The sequence below is a fragment of the Squalius cephalus genome (genome assembly GCF_949319135.1).
Source record: "Squalius cephalus genome assembly, chromosome: 4".
NCBI lineage: Eukaryota > Metazoa > Chordata > Actinopteri > Cypriniformes > Leuciscidae > Squalius > Squalius cephalus.
In genome coordinates this window covers 52427536-52442133 of record NC_137125.1, presented here as the reverse complement: position 1 = coordinate 52442133, position 14598 = coordinate 52427536, and the positions used below count along the sequence as shown (strand labels likewise).

Here is a 14598-nt window from a genome sequence, read left to right as displayed (position 1 = left end):
TTAAGGGGAAACTACTTTAATTTAAGAGTAGTTTGTCACTTGGCAGGCAGCAATTTCAAGATTCTCCAACACCAAAAACCAGCAAAAGCACAAGTACAAGCAATGCTTAAAATCCACTTGTGTTGTTTTATGAATTGTGGTCCAACACATTTCAAATGCAGTAATGAATGGAATTGAGTTTATGTGGAGTCTACATTTACATTCAAGTATTTGCACTTAAAATTGATGTGATGCCTAGCCTATCATTTCAACAGGATGAAACCAGTGCCAATATTCTTTCTATCTCTCTATATCTCTCCCTCAGCATGTTTCTCTGTCACACACGATGTGCTCACACACAGCAGATGGGCCACACTGGCCTTTTTTTCCCCTGTCTACGGACACACAGCCATCGCACTGTCCAGTCACATTTCAGAAATTCAGCTGCCACATGGAGCCATCTCAGGGGCTGAAAGATGCAGAATATGTCCGCTTTTCAATAAATCCCCATTTTAAAACGCCTGAAATGTTACATATTATCATGCAAACGCAGCTGTCACAGTCCTTTGTTTTGCTGATTGCGTCTCTAAATTTTTCTTTCCTTTGATTGACAGTTTAATTTTTCAGCACGCTTTTTGGAGCAAATCAATGCAGGGCTCCAGTTGGAGATGACAGGACTGTTGAAATACAGACTACACAAGGTCAATAATTGATTGCTTTATGCATCTCTCATGGGCCATCAGGTGTCTTTGAAAGCGTGAGCTTTCAGGGATTTTAGGTGAAGTTGTGGTTATGAACAGCCCATATCTGATGAGAGGTCCAGTCAGGAGAGTGTCAGTCATCTAGCCTCTGTTTGTTCCTGCATCTTTAATGGTTTCCTTTGCCGACCACTTGCTAAAATAAGCCTTCCAATGCCTGCCTGTTGTATTCTTTTTTTATTTTTTAGCTCCAGGGATTGATTGTGTGATGGTCAGTCACCCCCATATATCTCAATGTTATTGGCTGCAGACAACGTAATGGCACTGACCACTGCATGATCTCTTTACATTTAGATATTGCGTAATGGTGTCTATCTTTCAAAACCCAGTGCACTGCCTTGCTAGACCCTTTTTGGGGACATCATAGATGCCAGTGATCCTGATACATGCTGTTTAGGTATTTTTGAAACACAGTCTCAGCATAATTATTTAATTTAATATCATGTTTTTTTTTTTTTTTCCTATTTAAACTTAGATTCAGCGCAAATCAGCTACTTCAGAAGTCATCAGACTAGGTGGAAACAGATTTAGCTCTTGTTCACTTCAATTAAATGCGAATGGCTATTCCAATCACAGTTCTCAGTACCATGCGTCTCTAACAAAACTTTTTCGAATTCTTGGCCTATTAGCATCTCATTATAAAACCAGGCGATGCAAGAGCCCCCTGACCTCTGTTCATGTATTTGTTGTTCTGGATCTTATCATGTAGTTCACTGCACTCCTCCATGGCCAGTCCTGCATCAGTATATTTAGAATTGTGTGGGTTACATAAGCCGCTATTCCTCAGCTCATGTGGAGAGATGGTCCTCTTCATTTTGCTCTTTTCTTCTAAACAAAAAAGATTAACTTAGACCTTCTTATGTCTTTAAAGGAATTTTCTGGGTTTAATGCAAGTTAAGTTGTACCAACAGCATCTATCTAACATCTTATCCCTCAGTTTGTAAGAACAATCATTTTTACAATAATGCACTTAGTCTTAGAGTTTAAATTTATGGGGGCAAGATATTTTGTGCTGCACAAGTTATATAAGTATATATATAATTATATATAATAATTATAATAATTATTCATAATTATTATATATAATAATATATAAATGCACAAGTATATATATATATATATATATATATATATATATATATATATATATATATATATATATATATATATATATATATTTATATATATATATATTTATTTTTTATTTTATTTTTTTTTTTTTTTAAGAATCAAGTTATCAATTTAACTGAGTTGACATTAGTTTAATGGTTAAAAATTGCATAACGATACTTTTGAAATATGATACTTCCATACAATGCTAATGAAATCAACATCAACAATGAAATAAAAAATATTGACTTCCACATATTTTTCCGATTAACTTGTATTGATCCCGGGAACATTCCTTTTAGCACACAAGACAATTTAATTAGCGTTGCAAGAAGTCCTGTGCTTAAAGACAACATGAAACAATGCATTTGATTTATATATAACATATTTCCAAGTGAAACAATATTTATTTGAAAATACTGCAAAGCTGGACATGATTTTGTCCATTAGGATTTAATGGGATCGAGTCTGAGATGATTTTGGGATCAAGTTGGCTATAATGAATAATATCGTTTTTCTATTTTTTATCACAGATTTCATGTCATAACGATTTGATGAAAAGAAGAAATAAGAAAACAATGTGATTAAGTCTTAAAGAAATGTTCAACATTTTCTTTAAAAAATGATAGGATTGGAAGGATTCATCTGTTCTTAACAATTGCTTTTTGGTGGATAGTGACATTTTACATAGTGTATTTTCTCCTCTAAATTTCATTAAAATTGTACAGAAGAGTGGCACTTTATATCAGTGCATTCCCGTTTTGAAAGCATCAGCTGTCTGATACGCTGCCATACTGTCAGAAGGGCACTTGAAAAGAGAGTGCATTTGAAGGTCAGAATTCGACATTGACATGCAGAGAGGCAGAACAAAAAGTGTTGCCTGTATCTGCACATTAATTTCGGATGGGATGAGAGAAGAGGAGGTCTGTTAAATTTTTTATCCACCTTTTTATTCAAGTCTTTTTTTTTATTTCTCTGCTCATACATTTATATCAGCTGCTTAAGAGGGTTGTTTTCACACAGAAGGTCGCAAGAGGTCACACTCTCATGTTTTTCTTTCCTTTTCCTTTGTATTGTGTAGATGAGGGGATGAGGTTTTGGAAGTGGATTCTGATTACCGCGGTGAAGGGCTTTGCTTACTCTGCAAGCATTGGCTGGAGGTCATTGAGGTGTGTGTGTGTGGTCCGAGCTGGAGATTCATACTAGTGTCTCAAAGGGCTCAAAATTCACTGTGTGGAGTCGCACAAGTGTGTATACAGACACACATATACAATTGACTACTCTCACCATGGCTCCTGTCTTCCTGACCCAGAAAAGCAGAGTACTCATGGGGCCAGTGTCCTGTTTCACATGCTTGTAGGGGAATGGACATTAATGCAGCCTTCTCGCTTATAGAAGAGGAGAAATGACAATCTCTCCATCCCCACAATAGTGACCCTAAAAATGTCTTCATGTTACTGCGTTGGATTGCAAAAAATTAAGCCAATTGTCATTTATTTTAAAAAAAGACAGCATAAGCACACTTTGCAATCAGAACATTGCACAAAATATTTTACAATAAGGTTCCATTTGTTAACATTTACTAATTATTTAAATAAAAAGTTGTCTGATTTTATTTAATGGACCCGAGCTAACATGAAATAACAATGAAAAGTTGATTTTTTTTATTAAAATGGTCCTTTATTGCTGGCAAAATTGGCTTTCAAAAAAACTTGGCTGCCTGTACAGTAGAAAGTACATTTTTTAATCGTTGCTACCTGACCAGAGAAAACTGTTGTCTTCCCTTTTGCCAAATAGGTAGGGAAACTTCAGCACCCATAATGCACTGGGCATGTTGCCGTCCAAGGCAACTCCCACCAGTCTGCTATGGATACGCTTATCAGAGTCAAATACCACCTTTCTTTAATAGGAAATACGCTATACAAAAAAATCGGATCCGAGCAATAAATCTAAATTTATTGACCAGCAAGTTCTTATGAAATCATGTGATCAGCTCCATGCATGACCAAAACAGAGTCATAAAACCTGGAAAAAAACGGACCCACTGCAGACATAAATAGTGAAATCACAGGAGTGTGGCTCCTCCACATAATAGATTAGGCGCTGCATGTATTGGAAGGATGTTGATGGTAGAATCAATGACAGTAGGGAACGAATGAGTCTAGGTTTTAACTGAGTCACCTCTGCTTTGACAGACAGATGTGCTTCTTGCCCTATTGAGAGTAAGTGTGCATTACATAAGCTGACCAGCAGAACATTGATCATGCACCCTTTAAACAATACGTCACCTTTGTCCATTTCAAGAGGTCACTTGGACAAAGAGTGCATGTGATTGTTGTCTCGCATAGATAGATGGGTTTTGTTCTGTTGATGTGTGGTGCAGATATACAGGCCACATTGCCACAATCAAATTGGGTCATATTGTTTTTCAATAGTCATTTTACTAAACATTTAAATTAGTCCAGATATACTGTTGTTTTTTCCCCTTTGAATGTTTGCCAGGATGTTTGATTTTCTGCTTTTGGTTTGTGGTTGTACATTCTTAAAAATTAATAGTTCTTTATTGGCATCTATGGTTCCATGAAGGATCTTTAACATCAGTGGAACCTTCACAAAATGTTCTTTTAAAGTGGAAAACAGTTCTTTAGATTATTAAAATGTTCTTTACACTTAGAAAAAGATGGTTCTTTTACAAACTTTTTACTGAAAATTTCTTTGGTTTTTCTATTGCATTGCTGTGAAAACCCCATTTTGGAACCTTTATTTTTAAGAGTGTATTGAAGATTGGGGTCATTTGGATTGAAATGACTTTCTGGTAACATTAAGGTCTCATTTGTTTACAAAAATGTCTCATTTCATAAGATTAGTTAATGGATGAACTAATGATGAGAAATACATATTTACAGTACATATTAACCTTTTTTGATGTTAGTTAATAAAATGTTCACGTTCATTTGCATTAAAAAATGTTAACCGATACAACTTTTGATTTTTAAAATTGATTTAGTAAATATTGAGATAAACATGAACTAAGAGTAAATGCTATAGAAGTATTGTTCAATGTTAGTATGTGTTAACTAATGTAGTTAACTAACGTTAACAAATGAAACCTTATTGTAAAGTGTTACCGATTTTCCTTTCTCTGCATCTGGCCGTTTTGCCCATTCTGTTTAGTTTTGTCCAGTGTCAGTGGGATGCGATTTTTGTCATCCGCAGCCTAATAGACCCATGTACCTGCGGCATGTAATAGAATTTTCTCTCGCTTGCTGCTGAAAAGACGAAACAAAAATATGTTATCCGCTTTGGGCCAAACAAATACTGACAAGAATGTTAACTGAAAACGATTCAATGCTTCTTTTCTTTCTCTGCTATACCACATAACAATTTTACTTCATTCTATGTAAATAAATGCCTTTCACTCATGCATCATTATTTATAGGCAATCTCCTGCAATTGCTAATGCCTAATCCCTGTCACTAATGATGTGATAACAGCATTTTTTTATTGTTTCTTCAGGGCTGAACTTGATGCATGACTCAAACTGTGCTCAAGAGGGTATTAATCATTTAGAAATGTTTTATTAGCACACGGCTTAGCTTGTCACTGCATTGTTACTGCGAATGGCAGGACTCAAAGAGCATTTGGTATTTGTAAGTGTCTGAGTGAAGATGTGTGGCTTAATTTGTGCTCTTTTGACTATGTTTTGCACACTGACATTCAAAACATGGTTCAAAGTGTGTGTGTGTCTGTGTGTGTGTGTATGTTCTTGAATGGTCTGATCTGTCTAATATTGCTAGAAGCTTTGTATTGCGTGACAGATGGGATTTTTTCCTGAGAACCTGGCAGTCTCTACAAGTTGCATGTGTGCGTGAATAAAATAAATGGGCTTTAATTTACTCAAATCATGAGTGCAAAAGAGTTTTGCAACAACCACTCACTCCCATTAAAGCTACAATCTGTAAGATTTTTGTAAAAAAATATCCGAAAATCACTTGCACAGTGTGCTACATTTCCTGCAGTTGTGTACTTACAATTTCCCAAAAGTTCCCAAAGATTTTTAATTTCAGAGAAATTCCCATTTTAAATAATGGCTCGTCCATTTTCACTTGTCGCCTGTCAATGACGTAATCCGCGTTATCCCTGGTTTCTGCTCATACTGCTATAGTAACCATGGCGACAGACGCGGCACGCTCACGCTGTTGTTGTTGCGTTCAAACATTATGGATCATGGCAAGCAGACTTTGGGACAAAAGGAGAACTAAAACGAGGATCAATATCAGCGTGGCGCTTTCGAGATGCCGAGAGCTAGCGTCCGCGACTAACTTCGACTTGACAGAGACGTCTTGCATTGTCCTTTATTAGACAGGTGAGCAAATGTACATACAACTAATCAATGTTATATAGCTCAACATAATGAAATGTTAGAATATGATCAGCATGTTATTCTAATTTTGATCTAGCTTACTGCTAGTCTAATACAGACAAACTAACACATAGAATAACATTATAACTTTCAACACACTCAAATGCAGTTTAGTGTGATAGTGTAGTTTAATTCATCAAATAAACTGACCAGTCTGAGTATTAATTCAGCACTTGCGGGTAAGTTAGTTCGGTAGAATGAAATGTCCTTATTCCTATATCCGCGGGACTCGCGTGTGGCGCTGATTTCTGTCTCAATCAATGTATTCACTCATCCATAAACATTATTAGATCCTTCGGCATGACAACAAGTTCCATAATTCCGCTTATGCGTCATCAACCTACGCCTTTGTTATTGTAAGAGGTTAGCGACCCCTAGCGGCGAAAAAAAATTACATATTGTAGCTTTAATCATTGTGAATGATGCAATTAAGTCGTTCACCCTACATTCTTAAAATAATTGTATAGCTAAATATTTATTCTTAAACTAATACTCAAGGACTTTAACTAAATAGTTTATATAGTACTATCATTTTTTTTATTTGATTTGTTATTTGCAGTGATTCATTGGATAGGTCGTTCAATCCTTCATGAAATAATTTGCCCAGGAAGTAGAAAGTATCCAGTCTTGGACCTTTTTTTTAAAATAGTTTATAGAGTTAGTTGATTTGGTTCATGGTGTTATGCTTCATGAATGTAATGTCTATGGAGGAAATGAATAGGGAAAATGCCAATGTATCTAAAAAAAAGTGGATTTGTTCCACACTATTCAAATCTTTACTTGTTTCACTTGGTCCAATGGGCTCAATTGTGCTGGTCACTGAAAAGGTTATGCAGTCACTCTCCTGATATTCATGCTTCATCCATTTTTTGAGTCATGTGTTTGAGTAACCTTTACATCAAAAGCAATGTCTCTCGGGAGTTGAAGCTGCTAAGGAGTGAAAACATTGCCTTTGTGTGTCTTTTATTTGCCACTATTTTTTCCTGAATCTTTGTGCCTCCCTTTTCTTTTGTCTTCTCACTCACTTCAAACATTACATCTCTGTCACTGTCTCACATTCTTTCTCTGTCTGTTCTCTAAAGACCATCTTGAAGATGGAAAATAGATATGCTGGATTGCTCAGGTAGCTGACAAGCACTCAGCAGGTGTGGCCTGTTCTGCCAATATGGCTGCCTTTGTTCTGTCAGGGGAAAGAAGGCAAAAGGCTTGTTTAGAGTGATCATAAAATATTTACAGGATGTTTACCGTAAGTGGTATACTGGACAAGACTTATGTGACCTGAATCTCACTGCGGAATAAAACACCTTAAAGTCAGCATGGATTGAAAATTTAACATAAAATAGAATAATTAATCCGTGCATATGTTTATTTAATTTTTTTTATATAATTTGACCTAGTAATGTCTGATAAAAATGTCAAAACTGGATCTTCTGGTGAAAACAACAGACTTCTCTCTTGTGATGTATACCTGTACAACTCACTGCTCACATTCGAGAGCCACGCCCACATCTCAACATCCAATCAACAACCGATACACTGAACTAAGTCTCCGCCCTTCCATTTCATCGCGACTGATGCTTAGGAGACCAGAAGGCCAACCTGATAAGCCAGCTAAGAAAACACTTTTGACTGGATTAAGCTGTGTTTTTCAGCAGGGTTGTGTATGTTATTTTGAAAGAGCACTGGTACACTGTTACAGATCAGAGACCTGTTAGCGACTGGCTCCCATGTGTGCTGATTAGCACTCCTCGTTCTCGCACGTTGACTTTTCTCTCCCATTACCCATCAGTAACACGTTACTGCCAGGCACCCACCTGACAAATTACTGTTACCATGGAGACCATATGCACATGCTTTTTAACATCCCTTCTCTCTGATGTCCGTTCTTCACAATTAAAAAGTCACACAAAGGTTAAAAGCGCAAAGCTGAAGCAATTTATTTATAGTTGAGTGTCATTAAGAAAGGCTTTTGATTACTAGTACCAGCGAATTTATGCGCAGGCGATATATAAAAAAACAAAGACGAGGATCTGAAAAAAGAGCAGAATTTTTAAACCTTTTATGATACGAGCCCACATGTTTTGCTTGTGTGTTTGTCACTGTAATAGTTCTGAATCTAACACATCACTGTCTTTCCACTGACACCTTTCACAGAATTGTGATGAATGTTGCTCTAGGGTGAATTAAAAGTCACATGAATTTATGTGCATATGACTGTTCAGACTGCGGTCGCTTTGCAAAACATCTGACCTGTATCAGATTTAGGACCACATATGGAAGTGGCCCGAATCGAAATTGAAAGATCAGATTGTATGTGGTTTGTGCTGTTCACACTGTCATGGCAAAAACATATGAGCAAAAAAAAATTATTTGGGCCAAATTTATATTAGTTGAATTAATTGAAACTCATGATACAACATGCATTTGACATTAAGTCTTAAAATTTATGGTTAGTTAATTTCCTTTTAATTTCAATCCAAATCAGAGTTTCTTCATCGCTGAAAATCTTCTCTCTCATTAGCTATGCTGAGCACACCTTGTCTTTCACCTTTCTCCTTTCCATAATCATCAGTTTTCTCCCAAATTGAGTTCATCTCTTCATTGCCTGGTGTTGCGCTGACATTTGCCAAGTGCGTCTTAAAAGGCTTTAATCGGTCTTCGCCGTGTTTGTTTTTGGGTTGCCGTGGAAACACGGCACATAAACGTCTAAGTGATCCATCATCTTTTCACTTTTTCCTCACACTTAAAGTCTCACTTTCGCCCTCTCTCTGTTCTTCACCAGTGCTCTCGCATGGCCATGACACTTCACGAAGTGTGAGCAAATGAACTCCGCATGTTCCAATGGGGCTAGCGTCGGCCATGTTTGCTGTTCATTCTGGAGTGGGAATGACTAGGCCAAAAGGAAAATAAAGTCCCTGTATTATCCAAAAAATGCATGCAATTCTCATATGTGCTGGGTAATTTTTTTTTTTACTTTAAAAAAAGCTTTTAGTGAAAACAACAGCACACAAGCATCAGTAAGTATTGAAAATTATTTGATGATAAATTCTAAATTGATGATAAATTGATAAAATATTTTGTGCTGTTGTTTCACTCTAAAACATTATATCCTGCTTGATAAAAGTGCTTGGTGTTCACACTTGTAGTTCGGTTCGTTTGGTTAGTTTGGGCCGGACCGAAAAAAAAAAAAAACATTTAGCCCTGGTCCTCTTTGCGTTCACATCAGCATTTTAACACCAAATCTAAAGGCATAGGGATATGTTCACAACCTGATTGGTCGGCTTTTATTACGTATATTTCACAATGGAACTTTGGAACCAAAACAATGCTGTGTTCTGGGATAAATGCGCTCGTTGTATGTGTGTAGCCTACATATGATGGTATATGATGGAGCTGACAACTTGTGAAGAGCTTATAAAATGTGTAAAGAAGTCAAAACAGCAGCAGGAATAGACACACACAAAGAAAGATCTGCTGTGAGGAGACGCGGTTCTGATGCCTGTACCGAACTGTGATGGGTAACATTGCGACTATGACGAGTAAAACAAGTTTGCTTGAGCATTCAGTCAGTTTTAGGGTCACATCTAGTGACATCATGTCTCGTTTTTGGTTAGTTTTTCAGCGTTCTTGGTCTGCTTGTTTGGTGCACACCTGGGTTCGGATGGTAGCATTCACATTTATTCAAATGAACCGCACTGACAGAGCAATCGCACCAGGGTCTGTTTTAATCCAACCAAACCTGTCAAGTGTGAACACAGCCTAAGGGCCCTATCTTACACCCGGCGCAATGCAGCGGCAAGCGTGACGCAAGTGATTTTTGCTAGTTTCAGTCCGACGCAGTTATCATTTTCACGTCCTGCGCCACATTGTTTAAATAGCAAATGCATTTGCGCCTATTTGTGCGCCCATAGGCTGCTGGTCTGAAACCGAGGTGTGTGTTCTGGCGCATTGTTGGAGCGTTGCTATTTTGAGGCAACAGAAATAGACTGAGCCATTGACCAACTGAAACCTGGTCTAAAGTCAATGGCGCAATTTTTTTTTTGTTATTTAATGGCCGCGTTAGTAATGTTCGTCTATAGGCGGGTCCACAACGCGCTTACACTCTTCATATTAACCCTCTGATGGTCTTTATTTATGTCTACACTCGAGTCCTTTGGGGTCTCTAGAGACCCCAGACAATAACATTTAATTTTGTAACAAGATAATAGTTTTTTTTTTTTACAAATGTAATTTTATTCTGTTTGTTAATGTTTTTACTCAACATTTGTGCAGTTTTTGGAGAATTTATGATATTTTTTAAATTTCTATAAATAAATAAATAAATAAATATTTAAATAGCCTTTTTACAAAAAAACAGCATTTGATGTAAAATTCACTTTATAAAAGACCCAGATTTCTAACTTTCATTCATGGGGATAACATGGATGATTTTAAATGGTTTAATGTAACATTTATGCCCATTTTTTGGAAAATGCAGTTTTAAAATAAAAAATAATAATTTTAACCACTAGATGGCTATAGAGCTCCAGTATATACTATTTGCTATTAGACTACCTGAAAGATATCTTTTCACAAGTTGGATTCAGTTGGATTCATATCTAAATATTATAAAATCACAATTATAACAAAAATAAAATATTTTTGTCAAAGTTTAGCATTTTTTGTACCAAAAAACCCCCCAGTTTTTCAATAATGTTACATTATGATTAGAATCAAACCTGAACAAAATGTTACAAAGAGAAATGTTGGAGTCTTAAGATTTTATCATTTATTTCAATCATTTATTTGTAATCGAATTCTAGATTCTAGACACACACAATTTTGTGTGTGTGTGTGTGTGTGTGTGTGTGTGTGTGTGTGTGTGTGTGTGTGTGTCTGAGAGATAAAGAGAGAGTGTGAGTACACATTGTCGATGTGCCAGTGTCACCACACCACTTTATATTTGTAGTGGTTCCGCATTTTGGATGATTTTATTTGACACATTATAGCCTTACAAATGTTCCTGTGTGTGTGTGTGTGTATGCGTGTGTGTGTGTGTGTGTGTGTGTGTGTGTGTGTGTGTTTACATTTTCAATGTGTCAGTATCACCAATTTATTTTTGTGGTGGTACTGCATTTTGGATGATTTTATTTGACAAATTATAACCTTACAAATGTTCCTGTGTGTGTGTGTGTGTGTGTGTGTGTGTGTGTGTGTGTGTGTGTGTGTGTGTGTGTGTGTGTGTGTGTGTGTGTGTGTGTGTGTGTGTGCACATTTTTCAATGTGTCAGTGTCACCAATTTATTTTTGTGGTGGTACTGCATTTTGGATGATTTTTTTGACACATTATAGCCTTACAAATGTTCCTGTGTGTGTATGCGCGCGTGTGTGTGTGTGTGTGTGTGTGTGTGTGTGTGTGTGTGTGTGTGTGTGTGTGTGCACATTTTTCAATGTGTCAGTGTCACCAATTTATTTTTGTGGTGGTACTGCATTTTGGATGATTTTATTTGACACATTATAGCCTTACAAATGTTCCTGTGTGTGTATGCGTGTGTGTGTGTGTGTGTGTGTGTGTGTGTGTGTGTGTGTGTGTGTGTGTGTGTGTGTGTGTGTGTGTGTTTACATTTTCAATGTGTCAGTATCACCAATTTATTTTTGTGGTGGTACTGCATTTTGGATGATTTTATTTGACAAATTATAGCCTTACAAATGTTCCTGTGTGTGTGTGTGTGTGTGTGTGTGTGTGTGTCTGTGTGTGTGTGTGTTTGTGTTTGTGCACATTTTTCAATGTGTCAGTGTCACCAATTTAGTTTTGTGGTGGTACTGCATTTTGGATTATTTTATTTGACAAATTATAGCATTACAAATGTTCGTGTGTGTGTGTGTGTGTGTGTGTGTGTGTGTGTGTGTGTGTGTGTGTGTGTGTGTGTGTGTGTGTGTGTGCACATTTTTCAATGTGTCAGTGTCACCAATTTATTTTTGTGGTGGTACTGCATTTTGGATGATTTTATTTTACAAATGATAAGAGAACAGTTTTTATAGTCTCAAAAATGTATTCCTCTATATGTGTGTGTGTGTGTGTGTGTGTGTGCGCTTGTTGTGAGCAAAATAATTCAGCATTGTGGATGCTTTTTGAATTGGTGGAAGTGTGCCACTTTATTTCTGTCATTTCTGTCGATGTGTTCTGCGTTGTTTCTGATTTTGATGATGAATTTTGTCTATTTTGATTGCGGGGTCTCCAGAGACCCCGAGGACCTCGAGTGTCACAAATTTTGTCACGCTAACATAAAAACAGATATCATTCCACTTTATTTATTTTTTTTGTAGATCTAGAAAGTGTTAAGAGCCGTAGAAGGTTTCATACCATTTGGACAAAGGGAACATTTTTTTTAATTTGAGCAAAAGTCATTTGCGGGTCAAAAAGACCCCGTGGACCATCAGAGGGTTAAACACACAGGGACGCACAGCAGCACAAAAACATGCCAAATATTTAAAATAAAAGGATTACAATGTAAAATATGATTATTGTGTACATAAAGATATGGTGAATCCGGCTTGTCCCGTAGATGGTCTGCTTGCGCACTTTTACCTCGTGCACGAGCAGATCCGTTTGCGCTCTAGAGACGCATTTGGTCTTTCCACTATCAAATTCCGTCATGTAAATAGCGAATCCGCCATGTCGCGAGCGCAACTGGCATTTAAAGGGAATTGGAGATGAGACTCTAATTGGTTTAATGCAAGTAAATCCCAAAACACACACATTACTCATTATAAGAATAGGGGCAACCCTTTTAGACCATGCGCCTGGCGCGCCGATCATTTTTCCCATCGTTAAACTAGCAAAAGTGGATTTGGACACTTAGACCATGCGTTTAGATCATTAAAATAGGGCCCTTAGTCAGTTAGCTACACTTTAGCTTTATTATTTGATTATTCCCACTTCCACTTCTTGCCATTTGTAAAAATAAAATTGACAGTCAACTTGATTTAAATTTTTGTTTACATCTTGTTATAATACTCACTGATGTTGTCACTTCCTTGAGGAAGCTTCCTTAAAAATGCCAAGTTTTCATCTAATATGATTTTTGTTTTTATGTGTGTATATATAACATTTAATCCAATATTAAACTGCAAATGAATCATCCAGCATAGTAGAAATGACTTGGGCATCGTATGTGGTCAAAGATGTCATCTACTTATCAGCTATTGGTTCCTTTGACAAATATCTGGATTGAGTCTTCCATATGGTGACAAAACAAACACAGCCAGAAGCTAATGACGCTGGTATGGTGACCAGGTGTTTCTATGAAAGGAAGCAATTGGCTGGAAATGACAGTGTTGTTTTTCCTCATAAGGTGCTGCATCCCTACATGATGGGCAAACTCTCACTGTGTTCCTGTTGAGGTGGCATACTTGATATAGTTGCCAGTTCCCTCTTTGGGCTGTGTATTTTTTTTTTCTTTGTGGTTTCTCTAGAAAAGGACATCTACCTGAAGTAGATAGTAGCGAATTCAATCAAGCCCCCACACAGCGTGTAATCGAGGTGATACCATCAGTGTGGCATAGTTATTACAGGCCCAGGTAGGAAACATGATGGAGGTAGGTATAATTGTGATAGTGGCCCGAAGATGATCTACCATATCCACTCCTTAGCATCCCACCCCATCTTGTTTATCTTGCTCGAACCATTTTCTTCCACATGGTTAAACACTGATACATAAGCTAGTTTTTACTCCCATTATCACTGCCATCAAAGAGAAAATACAGCAAGCGCTAAGATGTTTTCACATGCATTTTGTCTCCTACGTTTCCCTGGAGAAACACGCCTGAATCTCAAGATGGCAGAAATAACATTGGCACATCTTAGACCTCCTTGTACATATGATCTGTAGGATTCAGATACAGTGATGTGTTCGCCAAGCATGCCACCTGTTTTTTTTTTTTTTTTTTTTTTTTGCAATTATGTAAGAATCTCTTGAATCTGCAATGTTGTATATAGATGAGCATGCTACGTCTTGCTGTGAAGATGGCAAGACCTTTTCTGACCTTCACTATATGTGAGGGGTTATCTGATATGAACATGCATTCCATTGTGAAATGTAATTCTCCCAAGAAACAAATAAAAAAAGAGCACTACACCCTACAAACGTTCATGCGATCCCTTGGACAGAATGAATTTCACATCTGCTGAACAGGGGATTCAGTGAGACTGACAGGGAACCATCTGAACACGCTGTATACGATTTCCCACACTTTGCAACAATAGCCTACCACATGCAAGCCAATCTAATCAACATAGAAGTGGGGTGTAAATTTAGTTACATTTCACCTTCCCGTACATGTCTAGCTG

General features: G+C 37.1%; 1 protein-coding gene across 1 annotated transcript in view; it reads left to right on the top strand.

Annotated features, from left to right (window-relative positions):
- cog5 (component of oligomeric golgi complex 5) overlaps window positions 1–14598 on the top strand; it is a 77032-nt gene that overhangs the window by 24706 nt on the left and 37728 nt on the right. The gene's annotated exons all lie outside the window — the stretch shown is intronic.